The sequence below is a fragment of the Falco rusticolus genome, chromosome 1, assembly GCF_015220075.1.
Source record: "Falco rusticolus isolate bFalRus1 chromosome 1, bFalRus1.pri, whole genome shotgun sequence".
Lineage (NCBI taxonomy): Eukaryota > Metazoa > Chordata > Aves > Falconiformes > Falconidae > Falco > Falco rusticolus.
The window spans coordinates 107,968,713-107,995,102 of record NC_051187.1 but is presented as its reverse complement, the minus strand read 5'-3'; the positions used below and the strand labels follow the sequence as shown (position 1 = coordinate 107,995,102).

Genomic DNA, 26,390 nt, shown 5'->3' with positions numbered 1-26,390 from the left:
TACTAGTTTTTAATGACTGTATTGACAGAAATATCTAAATCTCAGATTTTACCCATTAGAGCCTTAATTGGGGACATTGCCACCATATTCTTGTTTGTCAAAAAAGGGGAGGAACAGTTATTAATGCTGCAATTGTGGCATTGATACACTGCATATTCCTTATGTAAAGCAAACAATGATATGTCAACACAGCCTCCAGGATCTTCACTTGGTGCACCAATTTATCTTGTTAATAACAGCTTCAACACATGCAGAGAACTTTATTTAAATGTAAATTTCTCTCATTTTTCAGTTTCAGATTGAGGAACAGCATCAGAGACCATTCAATTTTTAGCTCTGCTATTCAGGAAAGAAATGTCTTGACACCGGTAAACTTGAAAATTAAGTGTAACTGCAAATTTTTGTAATGAAGATGTTTGAGCTACATTTACATACTGGGAAAATGGGAGATCCTAGAATACTTGGTAGGTATATCAGAAGTTTTAGTCCAAAATGAATGAAGCTTTAAAGTATTTTTTATTGTGTCTGTATTTTAGAAATATTGGTATTAAGCCCTGTGCCACTTTGTTTTCTCATTAACAGGGAACACACACAGAAACACATGCATAAGGCAACTCTTCTGATACTTTGGACTATATCTACTTATATTAATGTTAGTGAGTAGTAGAGAGGCAGGATTCAAAAGAAAAATGTTTTGTGATCTTCAGATCAACCGGTCAGAGCGCGCGTTGCAGACAGGCCCCATTATCCTCCCAGGTGTAAGCCATGAAAACACACTGAGCACCTATCAAGCCAGTCTTCAGCTTCCCAGTTCCCACAAGCCTGCAAGAAAAAGCCTTTTCTGCCTATGACTGTGTATTACGAACTTCTTCAGATATTTTTTTAATTGATTCCAGTTGGAGATTTTCCTGAATCAAGACTATTACCGCATAGTCTATTTTAGCATGGTAACTAGATTTCTTAACGTGTTCTGTTTTAGCTTTGCAACTATATTGTTTGCTTCTGTGTAATCACTATGGAGAGACTGCTGCTAACCAACCTTGCTCATGTAATTTTATGCTAAAGAGGGAAAGACTCATTTAAAACTTACTGAGGAGACCATTGTATAGGTAACTAATGAAACCAACTTGGACTCTCCTTGGGCTCTCGATATAAAGGAACTAAATTAAGGTTCAGTGATCGGTCACCTGTAACTATAGGGTCAACTGTGGTATGAGATCCCTTAGAAGACTCAGAGATAGCTGTAAGGAGCATGTGCGATGCTCAATTAACATGGTACTGCCTGTTGAATGAATATGTATGATCTTTCTGAGAAATGTAATGCATACTCATAAGTGTGGACTATATAATTTTGTTTGAATGAAACATATGGTGTGTGGTGGAACAATCCCCCATGCATCCAATGCTGCAATAAATAATGTCTGCTTCTTAATGCTACATTGGTATTAAGGAGTTTTCCCGATTTCGGTGACAAGACCATAGGAAAAATAGTATTGTAATAACTAATTACACAGAACTCATTAAGCAAAGATCCTGAACAGGCACCTGTCAGAAAGACCATGGAGTCTATTCAGAGAGCTGTGCTGTGTGACGAAAGCTGAAGGAAGTTCATAATTTGTGATTTCACTATTTCAGTGTTCAGACTGGAGCACACAGCGTGACAGTTAGTTACTAAATTGCACTTGATCAGTTTTTAAAATCTGAACAGCCAAACACTGGGGGAAATGTCAATTCTTGAGCTTCAAATTAGGGTAAAATAACGTATTTTGAAGTCTTCCAAGCTATATTTATGGGGGGTGTTGTTCTATTTACTGCCCTCTGTCACAATGTATTTGCTTTTTCATTAGGGCACTATCTGACAAAAGACCAAATCCATGAAGTCTGTGCAGTTCTTTGTCCTTCTTTGAACTCCTGAAATCCAAACTTGGAACCACCATGTGCACAATTAATTTAAGTGTTCACGGAAACATGCTTTTCAACTGTTTCCAGCTGAAGTCATGAGGAAAACTGCTTTAATAACCCTTTCCTCCTTAAACTTCAATAAACATTTTTCTTCTTTAAATTTAATGTTGCTTCTTGGCTTCTGGAAGGGTACTACAGAAAACATTTTTTACTCACTTTCTTTGGAGAAGCTACAGTATACCTGGCTGGGGGAAGAAAAAAAAAAAAAAAAAGAGGAAAAACTTTAATAAAGTATACACAAGAAACATTCAACAGCAGATTAGTGTTTATACTTCTGAGCAGACCTATAAAGTCAAAGAAAAAGAAAAGTTAATAATTCATTTTTGCCTTATTTTATATTACCATGGATAAGAAATTGTACCCTGTTAATATTTGTCAAAGTCTATTCTGTTTTTCTGTTATCTGTGTGAATGGAAATAAATATTTCCCTGCATCATAACAACTTATTGTTATGAAAACTGATTTTCCCCAACAAACCTCAAATAAATATTTTTCCAAATAATTTGATAATAGGATTTAGTTCTTTATCCTGAAAACACATCTTGCTGAAGAAGTACAGGAAAAGTTAACTTATAAGGTTGGCAGCCAACAAACATACTAGCATAATGATCCTGGTGAAATAACAGCTTATGTAAGCAGGTAAAGTGCCAGTGGGTACATTGTTTCACTGATGTTATAACAAAACCCAAAAACCAAAACAAAAACAAACCAAGCCAAAACAAACAAATAAACAAAAAAAAAAAACCACCAAAAAAAAAAGAAGTGGGCTATATTGAATGAAAATTTCAAAATATTTGAATATTTGGAACAAAAAGTTTCTCTGCAAGATAGAAGAACAAGTGAGCTCCCTCTTTAGACACTTTGTCACAGAAGCAGGAAAGATTTTTGTTTCAATTAAAATCGGTATGATATTTTTTGAATGGTCATTGACTTGACTGACTAATCTACAAATTTAAGAAAACTTCCTGCCCTCTCTGTAAAAGACAACGACCCAACTATCCAGCTTCTCTCTAAGTCAGTTGTCATGCACTGACTGCAGGAAAACAGGTATGGAGTAATTCATTCTATTGATCAAGGCCTGGAAAAACAATGGAACTTCATGCGAACATCAGTGTGTTTTGAAATGTGTTGAAATGAAGGCAGCTCTGAAGTACCTGTGCTGGAAGTGAGTTTCGTTGCAGAGAACCTTTCATACCCAACAAGCTGGTTTAAATTTGTTTTTGAAAGAGAATGAAGTAGGTTACAGAGAACTGAATGGACTCTACAGTTACTCTGTTATCACCAAGTATGTATTTTTAAGATGTCAGTGGTATTCTTGAAGTGCCAGAATATGATTAGAAGCCAATCAGGAATGCAAGAACAACAAAATATTTCATAACTGACCATCACTACTTATTCCTGGTCAAAAAATATGCTTGGAAGAAAGAATATATCTTATTGTTGATTAAACATGTAGTTTATTGCATGTTATAGTGCACGATGGTTTGTATTGTTTATGTTTTTCACTGTATCTATATCTATATAACCATATCAGTAAATATATTTGTGTATGTATATAGTATAGATGTGGCTGAACATAGGGAATTTTGAATTAGTGCAGTTCCACTGTCATGTTCTGAGTAAATAAAATAAAGGCAAATAAAAGCATACCTGACTACATTAAACAATGTAACTGTCTTCAAACGATGTCTTCTCTAGCTGTCAATGCATTTTCATCCATAAATAACAGCAGCTCTATACAACTCAGCTAGTTAGGTGTGCAGTGATGGGTTGGATTGTTCCAAGATGAAAGCTGCACCTCTGAACAGATTTTACAGTTTTTTACAACAAATTACTGATAAGCTGATAGCTGTAGATTTACAATTTATGGTATCAAAAAATTTCCAAAGTGCAACATCTAGAACCATACTCACTCTTCTAACACATCTACCGGCCTAAGGTCACCCTCTGGCTAGTATTTGAAGATAGGATAAAAGATAAAATACACTGGCCACTGATTAAAAACACAGCATTGAGGAAACCATCAATTTCAGCTGTTTTCTTGAAACAGCTAATAAGATTTCTGTGTCACAACAGCAACATAAAAGTTTTGCCTGAGGCTGGATCTCTTTCCAGGATGAACATATCCCTTGCTTAATGAAACAAGTGATGCACAGAGGAAATAAAATATGAATATCAGAATCGCTATTACACATGGTCACTCAGGCCACTAGCAGAAAAAAATTAAATTAGTAAAGTTTTCTGATAGCTCTTTTTCCTATTTATTTTCATGGAAAAGAAAAAGGAAATATCCACTTATATTCCTGATGTCCCTACACATAGGATAATGCACTTAAAGAAAACTCCTCCCTGTAACTGCCAGTGAAGTGCTGCTCCTGAGAAACAGTGCCACTCTCAACTTCAGGTGTTAGTTTAAAACAACGTCAATATCCTTTAAAAGTCACTGTGTGTTTTGAAAGATGTCACTGTGTATCTGTGCCTCACTGAGCATTGTATCAGTCCTGTCCCAGAAGGTATGACTTTAGGGGCGACATAACTGGAAATATTCAGAATCAGCCACTTTTCCTCAAAATATCCAAAGAAATGATAGCTCTGCTTTTGTTTTGCATAACAGGAGGAAAAATGCTCAGGTTTCAATCTGTTACTTGGAAGATATTGCTCCATTTTAGGGCAAAAAAAGAGTAATATTAAGTATTGGTACATTTTCCTGTCTAAATAAGCTTGATCTATTCAATTTAGCACCAGCTGCTACAAAATGCAAGTAGAACCAGCCTTCTGCAATTTCTGTAAATGCTTTAACCAGCAAAGTATTAAGTATCTGCTTATAGAAACAAATACCAAATACAATTACACAGAGCAATATTACAGCTAAGTATTTCAAAATAAATTATTTTTAATCTAGTTTCGGCATGTTGTAAAAGGTGCCATAATTGTACATGTAAAAAAAATAAATAAGAAATTCAGATTTGCATGCCTAATTCCCCTTTTCAGAAATACTTCTGTACTTACCACTGAGAGGAGAAAAATATCGTGCTTTATGTGACCTATCACAAGCAAGTCCTGCAGGTTCAATCAGATCCCGCAGCCTGATTATATGTGTCACTGAGGGATAGACTGTGAACTCTTTATTTCCCCTGCTAAGCAATAGGCTGTATGAAAACACATCCAACACAATGAATTTGTTTGCTTAGTCTCTGCAGAAATCATTGAACTTGAAAAACTTTAATGAAGACAACCTCATTAAGCAAATCCTTACAACAAGTTCTTTCCTCCATTACAGAAGAAACATAAGGGTTTCTGGTCTTTAACTTGATGTTAAAATGTAGGGGAGTTTATACTACAGTTCTTCAAGCACTGCAACATCTCAGTTGACAGTGGCACCAGAAACTACCATCCATTTAATCAGGGTAAGATTTGCAATTACAACGTTGAAGAGATTAGCCTACAGTTAATTACCCATTTTAAAAAGTCTTCAATGAACAAAATGAATGCTTCTCAGGTGCACTGTAATGCTGTTTTCCCTGTAAAATGGCAAAAGCCATCTGAGCATGACTGGAGTCATTAAATACATTTAATTTTCACCTGTAATTTAAACAAAAGAAAATAAAAAAAAAAGAAAAGGTCATCCAGGGAGGTGACATTAGAAGTGTAAGCTGACTGTTCAGTGGCACCAGTGGAGGACTAGTGGTTACATATAAGACAGAAAGGTCAGCCAGGGAAAAGATACTAAATGCAAGTTTAAAACATTTAATCTTAGAACAGATTCTTGCGCAAACTTTAAAAACAATCTGAGAACACATTTGTTGCTAACTACATGTTTTTTGCATATCATTTGACTGCTTAGCTACAATTAATGCAGATACTGGGATCTTCAGGGTCTAAAAAAAAATAATCATAACTATTTTAAGTATGAAACTTCCATAACAAAGAGGAAAAATGTCTGAAATCCAAATATTTCCATGTACACAGAATTTCCAGGGTGAAAAACATTAATTCTGAAGACTTCATCCCTACAGTTTGTTGGCAACAAAGGTCACTATATCCTGGAGTCCTTTCTCCATATAAAAACATAACAGCTGAACACAGGCTATTTTCCTCCACATCTGGTCACATACATTACTAATACAGAGATAACACAATAATGGAGTTTGCAAATTACTCTCAGACAAAGAGAGCTTTGTAGCTGTTGTTAAAACAGGGCAGGAAAAGTAAGGTGATGTGTATTTTTATAGAGAAATGTAGGAAGAGTGGGTGTGGAACATTCAATATATGCTGCTGACACTATTTAATTGCAGGAGAAAGATTTGGGGTCTGGCCATTGAGAATGTCTTTGAATGAATTACTTCCATTTATCAGTTGTAAGAATTTATATGTGCGTTACTATGGAAACTTAATATGTTGCTTCTCTATTTTTAGTATTTTCAAAAAACCTTAAACTTTAAGTATATCTATCCTCTTCTGTTTTATACAACAAATTAAAGGAATTATCTGTTCCAATATTTGATTTCCATTAAAATTTTAAGGCAACCATGACAGCAGTATCAGTAGTAAATCTCAACTGAGTAATACTCAACTGAGCGACAAGAAGTACAATATGTAAGTCCTTATTCTCAGAAGTGCTCCGTGTAATTGAGCTTTTAGCAAAGTGGGATGAGTCAGTGATATGCATAGCAGCTATTCAAGTTATTTAGATAAGGAAGAAGACGCTGCTATAAGTCAGAAAGTTTTCTACTCATCCTCTTGATATAAGCCATTATGGACTGAAGAATTTGATGTAATAATAGTTGTAATATTTGAGGAATTTCACATTGGTAGGCAGTTTTATTAAAATATAATTGTTCACCATCAGATACACAGTTAGTAGTCATACTTCCAAGTCTCAAAAAAGTAGACATTTAAAACAGGTTCCTATCAATGCTTGCATAGGTTCAAGCTGGAAAGAACACGACGAAAAACCCTTTTGCAGCTTTTAACGTTTCTACTTCTGACTTCTTTGAAATGCAAGGTTTCAGTATCACCACAGGATAATGAAACAAACCGATTCAATTTGATGAAACTTCAAATACATTTCTGATTTTGTTTTAAATGAGGCATAGGTCAAATATGTCCAGCTTCATAATTTTCTTCAAACTCATTCAGCCATCTCTAAACGAGAGGCAACACATCAGCTAAGTCTGATCATTCATTAACATGAATATAGGTTGTATAGCAGATGATTCTTCTACATTTAGGGAATTCTTCCCAAAAAAATCAATTTTTGCCATCTAGCTAGTCCAAGCTCTGTGAATAGAGGAATAGTAGTTTCATGCAACCAAGGTAATGGAACTGGACAGTCTGATAAAAAAGACAATATTCTGCAGGAAAGCATAAAGACCCAAGCTGCCTTCATTCCCACACTCTGCTAGTCCTTGTTGCTGCCAACCACATATGTATGTAGCCACCCCTGTTTAGCACAGTCCCTTTGGCTTCTGTACAAGAGGAGTCTCCTCCTCCTCGGCACAAACCTGGGTGACGCACAGGCCCCCACGCAGACCAGCAACACATTCTAATTTCAGCCGCCCTGAAATAATTTGAGTTCACTGAGATCACTGCCAATTAGAAGGTCAGTTGAGGAATTAATGCATGTCCAGCTTCTGGCTTACAACAACAAACCCAAACAAAAATGAAGGCACACTTAAGAACTGTGTTACAGTTACTAGGCCAGCCTGCTTCTTGTTAAAAACAAGAATACTTTATATTCTCTAGAAATACTCCTATGTTAAAAGGAAATTTCCTAATTCTCAGAAGGGAAACCCCAAACTTTCGAACACAAGAGTGGTATTTCTGGGTTAAAGAAAGATTATGGCCATGCTTTTTATAAATATTTTCTCATCATGCTTCACCAACTTCTGTTTGATGGCAGGGTTAACATGACTTTTGGCATGTTCACAGCATCAGTAGAGACTAAAATAATTTATTGTATTGTATTTCATTGTGAAAATCTGTTTATATGAAAACAGAAAATTTGCTAGGAACAAACCACTCATATTCAGAGATGAAATCACAACAATTCAACTGCAGTTTGTATACAGGGGACTGTACACAGAGTGGGTTTTCGCTCAATGTTTTAAAGAATGTTCTGAAGATATTTCCAGAATTTGTTATGCTATCCTGCAATTGAATGCAGGCCACTCCTTCAGAGAAAGTCTCTGGAGTTTATTTTATTCATACAATAAAAGAAAAAACAAAACAGAACAAAAAAAAAAACCACAAAAAAAACAACCCAAGCCCAAACTATTACTATAGTCAAAGGGGTTTATCCAGCTTTTATTTAACCATTTTTCAGCTCTTTCTTTCAGCTAAAATTCTGTTATTGCTAGACTAATCTGAAGGCCTCCCCTCTTCCTTCTTTCACTTTCACCTGGTATAAGCACTCAGGCCAGTAAGCAAGAGGAGTTGGAGCAGGTTTCTGCTCTCTTGGTGCAGCAGTGATTTTCTGCGGAAGAGTGCATTTATATACAAGAAATGACCCCAGAAAGGGAAAAGGAGGAGGAAAGAGACTGAACTACATCAAAATGGCATCACAAAACATCAACTGCAAGAGAGATTTTGCCAAAGAGACAGAAGGTTGGTGATGTTATCCAGGCTTATTTATACATAACAAAGCCTATAAATACGCAGCTCAAATTGTGTATTCAGTTACAAAGCCTGGGACTCCCACGTGAACCCAATAAAACAGAATGGGCGAGGGGCCAAATCCACCAAAGAGGAAAGTGTTATGTCTTTAGCAAACTCAAGTGAAGTACAATATATATTTAAAAAGAGCACCCACCAGCATCCATGGCTCTGCAACATCAGACAACAAAGACAGCCGGTACTCCACACAGCAGAGCATGGGACAAAGTTCCTCTAGCAACTACAGCTGTGGTAACTGGAACCAGAAGTAATAGAGACATGGAAAGCAACACAACGCAGCCTAGTACAAGACTGCATTTGATTAATTAGCCCTCCAAAGACAGCAGTTCTTTGTTTTATGCTTCAAAAAGATACTTCTTTTTATGTTTTAATTTTATTTTTTTTTTAAATCCTACTCAGCTAAGATTGATAAACAATTTCTCACATTTAGTTCAAAGCACAGGTCAAAAGACTCACTTTTTCAGTTGAGCAAGCAGGTCCAAGCAAGCCTGGCAAGTTAGTACACTGGAAAAGGAGACCTCTTTTTTCTAAATCAACTAATTTTGCTTAAGGTGGCAGGGAGAGAAGAAAGGTTGGGGATTCAGGACAGGTGGCAGATGTAGGGAATATCATAATAAGAATACAGCTGAACACATTAAGTTTTAAAAACCAGAAACACTGTATCATGGAGGATCTCTTATAAGGTTCGAGTGAGTTTTCAGCTAATTGGGTAAGCACATCCAAATGCTTCAAATCACTTGTGAATAATTATTCTTAGCCCTTTCCTCAGTCAGAGGCCTTTCAATATTTAAGAACATTAAGACCATTTTTCTGGTAAGGCATACCATGACTCCTTTGTGCCACATATCCATGACGCTTTGTAATGTCATGTTTGCTTTTAATTTTTAGTATTGAACTCATATTTTGTTTATGTAAGTCCCTATTTCTTGCAAATTGTTTCAACTCAATTGGATCAACTGTGAGCTATCTCTAGTTTTGTTCTTCATATTATTTCTTATAATTGTTCTTTCAATTTCACAGTTTTACCTTCTCTTTCTGCTGTTTTAGAAAGGGCAACTCCTCTAAGTGTATAGCACTCTTGGTCTGGTGTTGGTTGTTTTTTTCCTTTGCAAGAAATATATAAAATATACATTTGCATTGAAATAAAAATATTAAAATAACTATTGCCTATTTAGCCAATGAAAGCACTTTCTTGTAGACGATTCACAGAGAAGTAAGAAACAATGTCAACTCCTTAAGGTATGAAAAAAGAGCATGACATCTTGAGACAGTGTCACCATGTTATGTTGTCCTCTGCATGGAAGGACAAACTTTGGCTGGGATAAAGTGAGGTGAGGTGGAGAAAGAAAGGGCATACTTTCCTTCTTCCAGATGTATCACCATGTTCCACCTCATCTTTAAGACCTACTTGCCCTCAGGTATGAATAAGGGAATATTTCATTGTGTGCTCACTGAAGGCTTTTCCATTTTTCAGGAGCACTGGCTAAACTCAGTGAGTAAGAGCTGCTGTTCTGAACGAGGTGAGCAGAAGTTATCCACAGGGCTGTTCAAGAGGGAATTACGAGAATACATCAGGAACCGGATGTTCAAAGTATGTGTTTTTCATAACATCCCACGACATCTCCTGGAACTAAGCACTGATGATTGTTGAGATTCTTGGTATTTCATATTTGGCAGATAATGTCATTTGGTGTATGAGATGTAAGATACTACAAGGTGGAATAGGTTTATCTAGAATTCTGCCTAAACATATAGTTACATAATACGTGTTATCACAGAATCACAGAATGGTCAGGGATGGGAAGGACCTCTGGAGATCATCTACTCTGACCCCCTGCTAAAGCAGGGTCTGCTAGAGCAGGTTGTACAGCGTCATGTCCAGGTGGGTTTTGGGTATCTCCACAGAAGCAGATTGCACAAACTCTCTGGGCAGCCTGGTCCAGTGCACCTTCAAGGTAAAGAAGTTCTTCCTCATATTCAGAAGGAACTTACTGTGTTGCGGTTTGTGCCTGATGCTCAGTGTCCTGTCACAGGGCACCACTGAAAAGAGCCTGGACCCATCCTCTTGGTACTCGCCCTTAAGATATTTGTAGACATTGATAAGATCCTCTCTCAAGCCTCCTCCAGGCTAAACAGGCCCAGCTCTCTCAGCCTGTCCTCACAAGGGAGATAGTCCAGTCCCTCATCATCTTTATAGCCCTTTGCTGGCCCCTCTCCAGCAGTTCCCTGTCCCTCGAACTAGGGAGCCCAGAATTGGACACAGCATCACTTATACACTCTTTTTCACTTATGTCACCTGACTGTTTAAGTCTTGATTCAGTAGTTGCTGGAGTCAAGACTGATAGACCAATACCCTTCATATTTCCTTTCCTTTAAATTAAAATCTTTGTATTTCATAATCTGCTATTTAGAGAAATCTAGAAGCAGTAAAAATAAAATCAGATTTATGGTATAGGTACATAATAGATATGCATATGTATGCAAAAATGAGGTGAAATCTTCCTGATTGGATATGAATTTTTGAACATGGGAAAGTTTATGAACTGGATGAGTTCTGCAAAGCTGCAACTCTAAACTGCAGAGGAACCAAGAATTATTTTAGCTACAGGAAACATTTGACATTCATTATTTTTGGCATATCCCTCCATTCTTGTCCTTTTCAAAGAGCTCAGAAGAATTTGTATTCATGGTAGTCTGAATGACCCTACATGTATAAACAAAATCATAGAAGAAAAAAGAAAGCAAATATCATGCTTTCTATGCATGAGATTTCTGCAATACAGAAAGGAAGAATAATGTCTACATAATGCAAGAAATGTCTCTGGGATAAGATGGGTCACAAAAAAAGGTTTTGTTTTCTTTTTTTTGGTAGTCATTCAGTGGTATGTAGGCCTACAGTCAGCTGCTTCAGTTATTTATTTTTTTTATTCCAGTAATCATGAAAAGTGCATGGCAGTAGGACTATCTTTAAACAATTAGGTCTTTTTTATTGTAGGAGGGACTGGCTTTTAATAACAAAACAGTCAACATTTTTCTAATGAACTCCAAAACAAGTCTCCTAATGTGATGTATTTCTATAGAGTTAGGTTTGTACTCATTTATCTCATAAAATATCTCTATTTTTACCATTTTCTGAGCACTAGATGTCCCAATTTATGAATTTCTCATATTAGAAAGTGCATGAATTACAGACATTTATTTTAAAATTCTGTTTTAAACACTGTTTCCAACCCTCTAACTAGGTTAGGAAATGAGTGAATTTATTCCCCTTTAGGGTTTGAAACTTAATAGCAGACTTCAAATGCAAAAAATAAAGGCGGCACAAACACCCAGACTTCAGTGAAACAAAACTGCTTGCATAAGAAGCGCTGTATATGTTGAAACATTAACTGAACCAAGGCTGATCCTTCCACCTTACTCAGTCATTTAAAAAAACAACAACAAAACAGCAAACTTAACAACCAACATGCATGTATCTTTTTCTTTTACTTGTGTTTCTTGTCTATTTCAATTACTGCCTTATTAAAGCAGGAGCTTGTTACTTCTCTGCTTTAGCATGACTTTGGCTACGTACATTATTGTGTCTTGATCAACTAATATTATATGCAGTTTACAAACTACTGTAGCAACATTTACTTTGATGAAAGTATTATTACTTATAGTAGCTACAAATCAGACTCAAATTATGACTCAATGAGTCCTAAGCAAAATGCTCTATAGTTAATATCTTTTCTATTGGCATTGATGTATAAATTATCCCTTCCCAAGGAAGGCTACGTGCTAAACTAGGTAATGCATTGTTCAGAAATCACATCATTCTACAACACGTTTTTTCTAGATCTGCAGGAAAAGTTGGCAGCTCTGCATATCAAGAGCTTTATCTCATGCTCCTGTGTGCCACTGGAAGAAACCAAAGGTATCAGCAACGTCTCAGGGAATTTGCGGGATGTGAATGCCACACTGACAGTTAGGTTTTTGATTTTCCATTTCACCACTAAAGGCAGTAATCTTCTCTGAGGACTTCCCAAAGGCAATTCAGAACTGAACACATCAATAGTAAAAGCTTAACTATAACTTATATTTTAAGAAGTATGCAGAAACAGAAGCTGTTTAAAACGCCTTTTTAAAAGTTGAAATATCCATTACTGGGCATTTCTTCCATACTGAGACAGGGGAAATGTTTCTCTGACGTGTGAAGCTATCAAAGAGTGTCTGGGTAGGCAGAATCCCCTTACAGCGGGTTAAGGACTAATTATCTTTTCTGCCTTGTTTCCCTGTTGCAGTGTCTGCCTGCCTGTCCTTCAGTATCCTGTAATAAATTCTGGATCCAGTGGCCACTTTCAAACCAAGCCAAACCCAAACTATCTCTACAGTTTCATTAACTGGCAGAATGGAGGACAGAGGTTCCAAATTAGTGCTCTTTCCCCAAGTTAAGGGAAAGGCTACTGTGTTAGCTCATCTCTATGAGACATCACAAAACCAACCTGGGAAAGAACAGATGTGTGAAGCAGGGAGACACACATTCTGATGTTCCCGCTGCAGTAAACAGTCCAGTCACGAGATACAAGAGCTCAGGAACTGGGGTGTTATGAACTCCAGTACTCATGGAGCTATTGATGGAGATGAATCCTTTTGAATAACCTTTAGTTTTGCCAGATCTTATCACTTTGATAAATGTGATATATTATAAATACTAAGTTAGACTAGACTTGAATAACTTAAGTGTTCCAGTGACTTATTATCCTTGTTAACTTCCTGATTTAAAGGCATGTGAGAAAATGGCTTGAACATGCACTTCAGGCTTTCATTTACGCAAAAGAACCACACACACATTTATAACTGCAAAAACATGGAGTACCTTGTACTGCCACAGCTAAAAATATATACTATAAATAGGCCACAAAGAACAACCCGTGGGAAAATGAACATGGTTATACTTCTGTCAGAAAGATCTTCATCATGGAAATGGATTGTTTCAAGGGAAGGGCAAAGTGAATAATTACCCAGGCCAGACTTAGCCCGGGACCTCAGTACTTTTCACTGCTATCGGTTCAAACAGCTTAATCTCTCTTTCATAGCCTATCTTTCTACCCAGCTTACTGCTCCCCACTGTGTATCAAATTTTGGGCTCTCATTCACTAAAAATGCCAGCATGAATGTTCCCCACAAACACTTCTGTGCTTTCATGGCAATTGCCATGCAAGGACAAAACTACCTGTGGGCATCTACAATGTCTCTATTTTCTTTTCTCTCAAAATTCATATGTGCCTTGCCACTACCTGAGCAATTCCATAATCCATAACAGTTTACTGTTAATTTGCATTAATAGTTGTCTTGCACCATTGACAAGAGAATCCTTGACTGGGTAATCCTTTAGCTCCCCATGAATAAATCTTCTAGCACAACTGGGTCAGGAGAGATGAGTGGGCCAGGATAAATAAAAAAAAAAATTCAAAAACTCCCAATGCTCATCTTATTTTCAAACCCAAGTGGTGACAGATCGTACATATCCATACTCACATTAGTGCACTATTACGTGCATATGACCAATTCCACTCAAGGCAAAAAGATAATTTACTACCTCACAAAGAAAAGTTTGCATAGTGGAAAGCATTTTTGCATAGCGTATTAGGTGGTCTATTATCCATACTTTTTCCAAGGCCCATTCGAATTTGTTTTTACCTTTTCCCTCCTCCTCCATGCATTAAGCATCATCCACAGCCAAAATAATGCTAGGTTTTAGTTGACAACTCCATTTTGATAAATTACCTGGAAGGATTGCAGAGAGAAAAAAATAAGAAAAAAGTAAATGAAGCAATACTCTAAAGTTTTTGTTTAAAAAGCACTGGGTTTACCGATCTAATCTTACCTGTGGATTATCCAAGTCTCTCAGCTGCTGAATATTTTACAGCAGCTACTCCAGAACAGGTCCATGACTGCAACGCTGACCTTGCCCTTTGGAGCAACAGCTCAGTTCTGCCAAGTTCACTGTATTCACTTTTCCCACTGAAATCAGTGAACGTTTATGGGCCTCTTAAAAGGTGTGAGCAAAACTGACAACCAGGCAGAAACGTACATCCAGCTATTGTGTAGGGTGACATGGTATCAAATTTTAGTGAGCAGTAAACATTTCAAAGTTAAACTTGATCCAAATTTTGTAAACAATCTCTCAGCCCTACAAAATTACTGAAAGAGGAACTTATCTGATAGGATCTCTCTGCTTCAGTTTGTTGCACATATTATAATTACTATTATGAATTATCTAGATATAGATATATTATTGTGATGTACTATATATAAGTATAAAAATACATTAGAAAGACAATCCTAAATTCCTGGAACACTTAAAGTATAAATAAGTTATTCCTTGTCTTTCTCCCAAAAAAGCCACACTTCTAGATGGTTATAAAAAACAAAATCTTTTTTTCTCTGAGAGGCTGTTTTGTCAATATTCAGCTGCTCGATGATGCTCACAAAGGGTACAGAAAGTTTCCTACCAGATCTAACTCATTATTACTCAGAAAAGTTGTATGTCCAGGGTTGTGGACTGCCTTAAACAAAGTGTACTGGAGAGATGTCCTTTGAAGATTATGTACAAACTCAAGGTCAGTAGCCTTGTTCACCTGCAACAGCCAAGTGTGATTTAGATAATAGAGTAAAATAATCATCTTTCTATGATGACTGTTAACAGGAATGTTTTGGCATTTTAACAACTTAAAACGTGATTTAAACTGGATCTTCTAAACTAGAAAATAAGAATATTTATAAAGACATTTTTGGTCTAGTAGCTCTTCTTTTCAGACTAAAATATCTCTAAATTCATGCTGTAGTATAGCAGCCAATTATTAAATTTTTAACATCTAGAGGTATTGTACTGAATGGTTGCATATTCAGAAATGCCATAAAATTTTGGATCAACTTTGGAGGTGATAAAAAATATTCATTTTTTGTAAGGTTATGAGAAAACAACTTTCTCTTTGTTAAAAAAATGTGTAATTTATACTACAAATAATGCCATTTGATTACAAAATTATCTTTATTGTTATCTGAGAATTCACAGAAACTTAGTCCAATCACCAGGCATTCTGGATGAAGAAAAGTCATGGAAGAGAAACACCTAGGTTTCATGAGGTGCTGCAACCATTCATCAAAGAGACTTCAAATCAATTACTGTCCTCTGTCCCTAGGGTATTATTCCCTCTGACTTCTGCAGAATTACAGCTCTGTGGTCTGCAAGAGCTCCAGCAAATGGGATTTCCAGCTGGGGAGCGATCTGCAGCAGAGTTTCTGCAGAACATGGGGTGCTTTTCCCTATCTGCCCCTTACACCCGATAACATCCCCAGTTGCTGATGGTGTGCTGTCATCACACCAGAGAGCCCCCTACGGCAAGCAGGGGAGTGTCTGAATGGTTCTAATGAGGGTGTCCAGTCTCAGTTTCTGACCAAGCTGAAACCACTTGTTGACACGTGCCTCTCCCAGATCTAGGGAGGGGTTTTCATTGTGGTTTTTTTTGGTTTGGTTTTTTTTTTTTGTTTTTTTTTCCTGAAGTGCTCAGGGCCAGACAGTTTCCTGTAGCTTTGGAAAGCAAGTGTCAGTCTCTCATTTTTTTCAGATCTCCCAACTAATTGCAAGTATCTTGCCCAAATCTCTTCAGCAGGTGGCCCTCATAATCTCATGTTGAATTCACACATCTTCAAAGTTCTCAGTAATGCTGGGTATCTACAGAATACTCCTAAAATAATAGCAAAGGTATGTGACAGACTGCCTTTGAACTGCTTATGGGGCTTGGGGTTTAGCTTGTTTGTTTCTTGGTGCTGGGTTTGTGGCGTTCTTTTATTTTCCGGGTAGCAAGTTCTGATCTATAGCAGTAAAAGAAGCAGACTTGATGCTACCCAGAACTAAAACTAATTGCTTTCCATTATAAAGTCCCAGTTTCTTTTCCTATATTTTGAAAAATCAGCTTGCCCTGGAAAGTATCAGTGTCTCAGAAGAAAGAACAGTTTCATTTCTGCTGGCTTTGTTGGTTTGTTTCATAGACATTATAAAATGAGCTTTGTTCTGCTTCTACTTCAAATCCCCCTCACAGATGGACATTATCCTTTTGTAGTGATAGTGTAGTTTCTTAAAAAAACCTTGGAAATATGTGGACAACACATAATTTGGAAGGAATTCTTTCTTATTAATGAATGCTTTTACCCCATTATTTTGCATTTGTTAGGCCACCAGCCCTGCTCACGTTGCTACCATTAGGTATGCTTATTTCAGTGGGAGCAACAGTGATCATACACCTGCAGATGCAATTTTTTTTTCCAGTGAGTGGCAAAGCCAGTCCTGTGCTTGCCACTGGTGAGCTCCTGGCACTCAGCACCCCCTTCATGGTTCTGCCTATTTCACTGAATCAGAACAGCCAGGCTGGGGACTGCACTTTCCAAGTGAGCTTCTTCTCAGCCAGAACAATGTCCATGGAAGGACTTCCTGAACCAGGCACATCACAGAGGCTAGCCAGATAGGTTTTAAAAGAGCCTAAATATCGGCCTGTGGAATTCCAGGGGTTATGGAAATTTCATATCCAATTAACATGATTTCTCTTGCCGAACAATGAAAATCCTAAAAAGATCATAGTTTTATGGATGCCAAGATCTCTCTTTAATAAGATGTCTTCTGTTTTATCACTCTGTTTAAAAATCATTGGGTAACATGAAGTTTTAGTGGCTCATATAAACTCAGGAGTCTAATCCCATTACTTTAGAGAAGGCTGCCTCTGGTTCTGTGTGTTTGTACAAACAAACACAGGGTTCAGAGAGAGCTAAATGTTTTAACCAGTTCCCTTTAAGCTAAAGCCGCCTCATTATACTAAATATAGCTTTTAATTATTCTCCTTTCCTGCTTTTGTTGTTCTTAATCCATGCACAGTGCTCATAACTTACCAGAATAAGTATTTGACACAAGCAAATAAATTCTCACAATGTTTTATGAGAAACACAATTCTTAACAACAGAGCTAACAAAATCCTCAAGAAGTGGTCATTAATGAACGAAAAAAAGCTGTGATTTACCACCACTGAGACTAATACAGGTAAAGCAGACAAAGAAGGATATAAAATATTTTTTATATTTTCCATTAACCAAAGCATAAATAGCACAGGTATGGAGACAGGAGAGCAGTTCAGAGACTACTCAGTTACCAGTGTATGAAGTTCAAATCCACATATATATGTATACGATGAAAGAGACTGGTTGTAACGGCAGCAATTTTTATACATAATTCTTTCTGCAATAATATCAAGGTTGCTACAAATGTTGTCTACTCTTATTAGCTAGACCACGATTGCTTACTTCATCTGGCAACACCTCCAACAACAATTTTATAATCCTTAATGTCATCTTTACTTACCCAAGCAAAAATTTCAGGATGCAAACGCAACTGAAAAAAATAAGAAATTGAAAAAAAACAAATTATTTGGTTTACCTGGTTTGCTTTCTGAAATCTTTAACACTGTTAAAAGCCAACAAGGATTTACTTCATTCACAAATCAAAAAATACATCAAAATCAAAAGAGTTTTTAATGATTTATGACCTGTCTTAAGCAGTCAAGGACTATAATACTATTATTGCTTTTTTTAAAACAAAAACATAAACAAATTAAAACTACCTTAACCAATGACCTGTAGGCACTGATCTTTCATCAGCAATCCACAGATTATCTGTTTTCCTCAGCTTCTGAGTCAAAAGCTTCTCTGTCCCCACCTGACAAGCTGTGGGCTTTACCCAGCTCTCCAAAGCAGAGTTTGTTTTAAGCACACACCCTGAAGTGCCCGATTGCACTCAAAAAAACCCTGGGTGGAGAAATCATGCTACTTCTCATACCCTGCTGTGACTGTTAACTCAGCTCCTGCTCAGAAGTTGGCTAACACACAGCTCATGCTAAGGCCTGAGGTACGCTGGGGACAGCACCATTAGATGAAAGTGAAGGTCACCGGTAGGCAGGACATGGTGGCCAGAATAACGGTCCTTATGCAGCCATTACCATCTGCAGCTCCTGCAGCCATCAGCCTTGCATATTGATCAGCAGTTTCTTCAGAATCCAGGAACTCATGGAAATGGTACAGACCAAACTTCCAAGCTGGAATGTAAGAATACATCAGTTTATTAAAAAAAAACACCACAAAAGGAGTTTGAGGTGGATCCAACAGCTGCCAAGGCTTTTGTGCCTCTCAATGTGATATAGGGGATGCTTGCACCACAATGGAGGAGGAAGGATGAGCACTCTCATCAGCTCAGTAACTATTTTGCTCACAGATGCACAAGTTACAAATTACAAGTTGTGAGTTATAAATTAGAGAACTTGTGAGTTAGAAGCTTTATAAATTAATTTACAAATTAGTGAACTCGTGTTAGCCCTTGTTTGTTGTTTATAATTTTTCCTAAAGAGCCCATAAAGTAAAGTTTAATTTACAGAGTATGTTATTCTGTGAATTTGAGACACCCAAACAGACCATGACACCTGCCTTCACATGGATTGGCTTGAAGGTTAACTCAAATCCAGATGTCTTTCCCCAGTTGCAGCTCATGTTCTAGCTCTGAACTAAGACCGTACATGAGGAGATGATCAACCTCTGATCCTCAACAAAGTGACTACCAGCACAGAGGTAATCAAAAGTTAAGGGACATGAGAGGCATCTGTATCTGTGACAGAAACAGTCCCTGGGAGTGTGTCCTCTGTCCTCTTATCCCTGGAGTCTCAGAAACGAAGAGCATGTTACAGCCCCAGGCAAGTGTGCATCATTGGCAAGTGCTAATCCGCCTTCAAACACACGTGCCAGCACACAAACATTTTCCAAGTAACAACAGTTTTGCTTATTAAACTAAATGTGGATGTCATTTTGAGCAGCAGTCCTTTTGGCCAGTTAAAGCATTGTTCAACACCAACAAATATAAAAGTTCTGGTCCTATTTCAGGCACACAAGACATCAAGTTAATTATAATTTTGCTGGATCATCGTAATTTGGAACATTCCCCAAAGCACTCGTATAGATCTTAAAATAGACTCGGTCCTGCCTACCTAGAACACTCTCTTGCTCTCTGACGCTGCAACAATCAAAGCAGAAAATCCCTTTGAGGTGCCAGAGAGGCAGCTGGCAGAGTATTCCCTACAGAAACAACAAATTAGGAGATCTATTAAATCATGAATGGCATGGATAAAGTGCAAAGGAAAAACATTAGTCACTGTTCTTGTAACACAAGAGTACAAGGTGCCAGACAAAATCATCATGCACACAGTCCGAAGGGGGCAAAATCTTTGAAGGAGAGAGTCTAAAGTCTAAAAATTTATTACATTCCAAGATGTGGCTACAACCTCTGTTTTGGGAAGTTCTTAAAATGTGAATTATTAGAATCTGGGCACTTCTGATGCTGTTCTCTTATGTATCTGTTACTGTCTGTCCACTGCCAGACAGACAAAATTTGCTGCATGATCTTGCAGTCCAATTCATTCCAGACTTTCTTACAATCTCAGCACCCAGGAACTTCAGCAACCACATTTCTGTTTTACTTCCCCAATTCTCTCTGTCCCTCTCCCCCGCTCCCCCCAGCACAGATATACAGCACCTTCAGGCTTTCGTTAGTTTTCAGAAAGCTCTAGAAGGTGCATTTCTCTCCCTGGCTCATTGGTATTGATTTAAAGCCTAGGTGGCTAGTACACAAGCCAGGATGCAGCTCCAGAATGTACATGCTTTCTCTACAGACAGGCAAATACCTAACAAGACCTGGTAACAAGTTAAGAGACACAGTCTTGCATGATAATTCTTCTTTATAAAGTTTTTCAAAAACTTTATAAACTTCTCCCCTGTGATGTGTGCTCATTCTTTAAGACATAATGTAACAGTTGTCACATGTGAAAACAAACACTGGAGAAATTCATTGAAAAAACTGACATTTTAGGGGTAAACATTATGACTACTCTCGGCACCATACTTTTAATTTATATTTTCATTTCATGAAGCCTGAAAGGTGTATTTTTTAATCTTTTGAATTGTCATGTATCCTGGTTTCAGCTGGGATAGAGTTAGTTTTCTTCTTAGTAGCTGGTACAGTGCTGTGTTTTGGCTGTGATGTGAGAACAACGTTGATAAGGTTTTAGTTGTTGCTGGGCAATATTTATACTAAGTCAAGGACTTGGTTTCTTGGGCCCATCCAGCGAGAGGGCTGGAGGGGCACAAGAAATTAGGAGGGGACAGAGCCAGGACAGCTGACCTGAACTAGCCAAAGGGGTATTCCAGACCATGGGACGTGATGCTAAGTATATAAACTGGGGGAAGAAGAAGGAAGGAGAGGGAGAGGGACATTTGGCATTATGGTGTTTGTCTTCCTGAGTAACCATTATGCATGATGGAGCCCGGCTTTCCTGGAGATGGCTGAGCACCTGCCTGCCCACGGGAAGTGGTGGATGAATCCCTTGTTTTGCTTTGCTTGTGTGCGTGGCTTTTGCTTTCCCTATTAAATTGTTCTTATCTCAACCCCTGAGTTTTACAAGCCAGTGGCTGTGTGGGGCTTGATTGCTGGCTAGGGTTAAATCACGATGTCATGGTTTAACCCCAGCCAGCAACTAAGTACCTACCCCCTGCCCCTATGAAATCCAAAACAGCACTGTACCAGCTCCTAAGAAGAAAACCTGTATCCCAGCTGAAACCAGGACAGTATTAGGATCAGCTGTAGGAAGCCTGTGTTGGGTACATTTAAATCTTTAGATTCCTTAAGAACACCTTAAGCTACTGTTATGTTGCCATAACACAACTTAACTTCTATGACATTTTGAAAAAGAATCTCTGAAATTTAGGAAGAAATAAAGCACACATTCATTTGAATGTAAGATTGCAATAAAAATAATCCTAGAAAAGTTCTTTGTTATGAAAATTACTTTGTTTTCTATTATATTCATTCACAGTAATTCTAAAACAGCAGAAAGATCAAAACTCGATAAATTAAAACAAGCCCCTAAAAATAATATAAAAATTTAAAAGCTTGCTGAAGTTTGTTATGACTCATATGAGGCCATCCTGATACCCTTAGAGAGGGATTTAACCAGACACACATACACACAAAAAAACCCACCCCAAAACCAGAAATATTCCTCCAAGAAGATAGAACTTGTTAAATTCATCCTTAAAAAATGTACTGTGTCATTCACATTTATGTTAGGTAGGCATTAATATTTCTTTTACCTCCTGTTCTTGGCCTGGCATCTCAGTCATTCCAGGATTCTCCAGAAAGATGACAGCTATTATCAAAAAAGAGAGAGGGAGAGAGAGACAGAAGAGAAATCTAGCAGGCTGGGTTATTTTTCACAATCTCAGACTGATTTCTTCAACAAGGAAAGTAAAACAGAGACAGTCTGGGACTTTACATGAACAAGCAATCATTTTTCATTGGCACGCTATCATAAAACATATAAAATATATTATTAGTCTTAACAGAATCACAGAATGGCTGAGGTTGAAAGGGACTTCTAGAAGTCCAAGCCCCTGCTCAAGCCCCACCTAAAGCCAGTTGCCCAGGACCATGTCCAGTAACACACCTCAGAAAAATTTATATCCAGCTTTATCCTGTAGCTGGCAGCCAGCAAACAGTGATACTCTATTAAGAACTATGTTTAAAACCTCAGGAAAAGGCATTATCTTAGCAGGATGGGTTCCATGGACCACATACACATGTGTAATTGTACAGAAAAGTTATTTTGATTTAGTTTCTTGGCCATCTTTTTAAAAAGTAACACATAGAGAAGTATTACGTTCAAAGAATGTTACTTAATTTGCCTTTACCCTCCCTATATTGAAGAAACACCAGGTTTGTATTTGTCTCAGCACTCCCAGCTGTGCTTGCTCGAAGCACAAGCAGTTTATATTTTGCCACAGAGATCTCGTGGGTGGACAAAGAGGCAGAGCTGAAGTTAAAAGCACAATCAACAATCTAATCTGTTTTAGTTTTCAAGTACTTGCCATTACAACCCACATAATGTTCGTAAACATAGTTTCCATGGATTGAATAGACATGCATAATCTAAGAAGAACTACAAATTAAGGTGCCTGACACTTAAAATTCTACTAATTTTGAACATGTGGACTATGGCACTTCAGATAATTGCTAAAGCTAATGTTGTCTCTGGCTCTTTACTGTCTGTAGCTATTTAATCTTGAACAGGGCTTGAACTGAATGTTTGTAGGGTATGGTCCAGCAGGCTGTTTGGTGCTTTTTGCTTGCTGTGTCATACTCCAGTGAGGTCCCTCTCCCATTAGTATCAAGAGGATTTACAACCAGAGAACTATCATGTGTCCTAATCACATTTTCTCACTAGCACAACCTTTTCACACATGCTCAGATCAGGTTTGCTGAAGGTTAAATGGCTTGACCACAGAAAATATGCAACTAATAACTGCAGGTGAAGGGAAGATTAGGAAAAAAATACATGCATACAGACACATACACAAAGCCAAGAGAAAATCATATCACATTGTTTTAGAAGTGTATTTGCCTTCATAAAAGAAAATTATAATTTCCTAAAATGAACACATAGCATTTCAAATATTGATGAGGATATGAAAATCCATGTGACCTTTTCAAAAGATTCGAAGTCTCCGTTTGGCTGTGCATTACCTACCCCAATGTCCTTAGACTGAAGTACCTAAGACCAGACACAAAGGCCTGAAGGGCTCTTGAAAGCCAAGCCATTATGTGTATGTGTAATTCTTGCTTTGATTGACCTTTAGATATGCAAACGAGTACTACCAGACAGTATCAGAGCAGCTTGTGTCTAGTTAAGTCCTTCAGCTTTTTCTCTTTGATCCTCATGTTGCCCTTGTAATTTCTTTCTGAACTGTGATCCCTGCTCCAGTCAAACCTGTTGCATTCAGGCATGATCTGCTATTTTAGCAAACGTTATTGGCTCTATTGAAGTTCTTTCACATAAACACTCCACTACTTCTTAAATGCTTAGAAGGCACACAAGCCTTCTGCTCCTTTAATGAAATGCTCTCAAAAAACCCGCACAAAACAGCCTGCAGCCATTTTTTCTAAATTTTTGACTTTGCCCTTCTGCCTGCTGCTTTTTATTCAGCGTGCTGAAGTCTGCCCTTTAAAAGTTCACTGCACGTCCCTGCTGGAGGAGGCATGGGCAGCTGTTACTAGGATACTAAACTTAATTGTGCAGCAGGCACTATCAGCTGAAGACACGCGTACGTTCACCTCATCTAGAGGTGCCCATCCTTTGATATTCACGTGGGCGGAAGGTATGACTACTCCACTGTATTTATGATTTTCTAACCAACTACAAGATGTGCCTCCATTTTTTTTGGTCCTGTTGTTGCTGCCTTTTTGCTGATTATCATCACTGTTTACAGTACTACGCTGCAAAAGAAATGTACTTAGAAAAAGCGAGAAGCCCTCAAAATGCAGAACAAGAGGATAAAAAAACGCATGAATAATTTAGGACACAATACTTATCAATAAATGAGTGCCAGAGAGAATATGGTTTGTGGTAGTATGATGTTTGACAGCACAACCCGTAGCATTCCTACAAAACATTGCCCAACTTCAGCTCGTATCCTGGTGCTGTCTCTATTTGTACTATACTGTCCCTGCAAGGCCCCAGTGGATATAGGGATTACGCTATGAAATATGTGGCATATAGGTATAATATGGCAAAATCAGATTTTTACTAGGATATAAAGCAAACCAGCAGTATCCACAGAAGACTTGTGATTCTGGGACGTGCTTTGCAAAATGGGAGAGAAACTTCTACTGCTCACTTCTCTGCCTGCAAAAGAGGCAAAATGGAGTGCTCTGATGCTTTACTTTTGAGAAAACATGTAACAGAGCTGGGAAATGAACCTCCAATTTCCAAATCACGGTTTTATGCTTCATCACCAAATAATCCTTTCTTCCAATGCTCTATTTACATGGAGAGATGGATTCTTCCAATGTTAATCAACCGCATACTCCCATTCCCCAGTAAACACTGCAATGCCCAAGTCAGCCATAAAGATGCTCTGTCAGCCCGTATATTTCAATTACTCCTAAGGACAGAAATAACTGCAAGCTACTAACAACAGATTATTGCACTTCTTGCTATTTTATGTATCTGTGTATCCCACAGATACATATGTTAATTAAACCTTACTACTTTCTTTCTGTCCATGAATATTTCAGCACAACTCACCGTAAACAAATACTTTCGAGGTTAGATCAGCCATGCTGAAGTATCTTACATCATCGTAGACACAACACTATGCTTCATAAAAGGGACATATTTAATAACAAAACCCACATATTTGTGTTTAACCTTCTACAATAAATATTAAAATTTAAACTATTTCCAGTTATTTACTCAGCTATTTGTTTTCTGCAATGCATGATGCTTTGCTCTTTAGATTGGGGCTATAGACTATAGTTTTGTTTTTTGTTGGGTTGGGGGTTTTTTTGGCTAATTGTAAGAAATGCCAATACAGGAAGGAGGAACTTTGAACATGCATAGACCTATTTTGCAGAAGTACTTGTTTTGAAAGATCTGATCCATACAACAGTAAAATATATTTTTCTAAATAACTGTCCTTTAATAGCTCACCTACTGAACACAATAAAAGGCGAGGTGTAAATTAATATACATTGAGGAAATGCACAGAGCAAACTGAAATTTAAATTTGCACAGGTGACTGGAAAAAAATTTAGAAGATAGGGTCCAAAGTTAAAAAAAATAGTAAGTAATTAGAAATCTCCTATTGTAGCCGGTATTTGTGGAGATGACATTGATTGTTTTGTTCTGCTCCCAAGGATTATGGCGTAGCTCTCTGGTGTTTCCCAGAACCCATTCTGCTCCTTCCAACAGGGCATGCTAAAGTGTTGCCCCTTACTTTCAGCCCATAAGAAAAAGCAGCACAGCTGGGCTATTCAACATACAAGGGTAATACACTTGCTAGTAAACTTGTATAATGCCATATGTGCATTAGGCTCTCATCTCCCTGAGCAGATGCAGGTCAGTTTGCCATATATAACTCCTTGACAACTACTGTCTGTACATGTCTGTTAAAGAACGTGCCTGGCAGCAAAATAAATCAGCGTTCAATTTTAAGTATTTTTTACACTGTTGAAAATGTTTTTACTAGTTAGTGACCATACAATCTTTCCAAGTACTGAGGATATGCCTTCACATATGTACACCAAAATCACTTGTACAGATAGTAGTTTGGTCAGTGGAAATACCAGTAGTATTTCAGTGTCACCCCCTAATCCTCTGGTTCGGTTATGTACTGCCTATACTGAAGGCAGTTGTTTCAGGATTGCCTTTGCCACAGTAGGGTACATGACACTGACCGTTCCTACACAGAGGAGGAATAGACAATGCTCGGTCCTAAGCAGCTGGGCAAAATGTCAGTGCTGGCTTCGTGCATCTTTGTTATGGAAAACTGTACAAATACAGACTGCCCCTCCAGAAGATGTGATAGCGTGGCTATACGGCAGGGATTCAGCAAGAGCTGGCTTTATGCCCTGCAGACTGGGAGTTACCAAAATGCTGGCATGTGTCCATGCAGACCTGTCTATTGAAGTTACCGATGCCAGCGCAGTTCACACAGCAAATGACAGGTATTTCCCATAAACACGGGCGTGTTAAAAGAGGAAATGTTATCATTTTAGCATAACGCCTTTGCTTTGCAGGGTTCTCGGGGAACAGGAATGGGGTAATTCTGCAGGCACAAACAGATCT

At 37.8% G+C, this 26,390-nt stretch overlaps 1 long non-coding RNA gene across 4 annotated transcripts in view; it reads right to left on the bottom strand.

The window, feature by feature from the left end:
- LOC119151257 overlaps positions 1-26,390 on the bottom strand; it is a 109,989-nt gene that overhangs the window by 59,911 nt on the left and 23,688 nt on the right. For 2 of the 4 annotated variants that reach the window (XR_005105352.1, XR_005105353.1), the window contains exons 7-12: positions 21,859-21,914; positions 19,701-19,788; positions 18,666-18,761; positions 18,032-18,061; positions 14,507-14,643; positions 14,320-14,406 (exon numbers count right to left, since the gene is read on the bottom strand). This is a non-coding gene — a long non-coding RNA (uncharacterized LOC119151257). The remainder of the gene's footprint in view (positions 1-14,319; positions 14,407-14,506; positions 14,644-18,031; positions 18,062-18,665; positions 18,762-19,700; positions 19,789-21,858; positions 21,915-26,390) is intronic. The other 2 variants (XR_005105356.1, XR_005105359.1) reach the window with 2 other exon arrangements.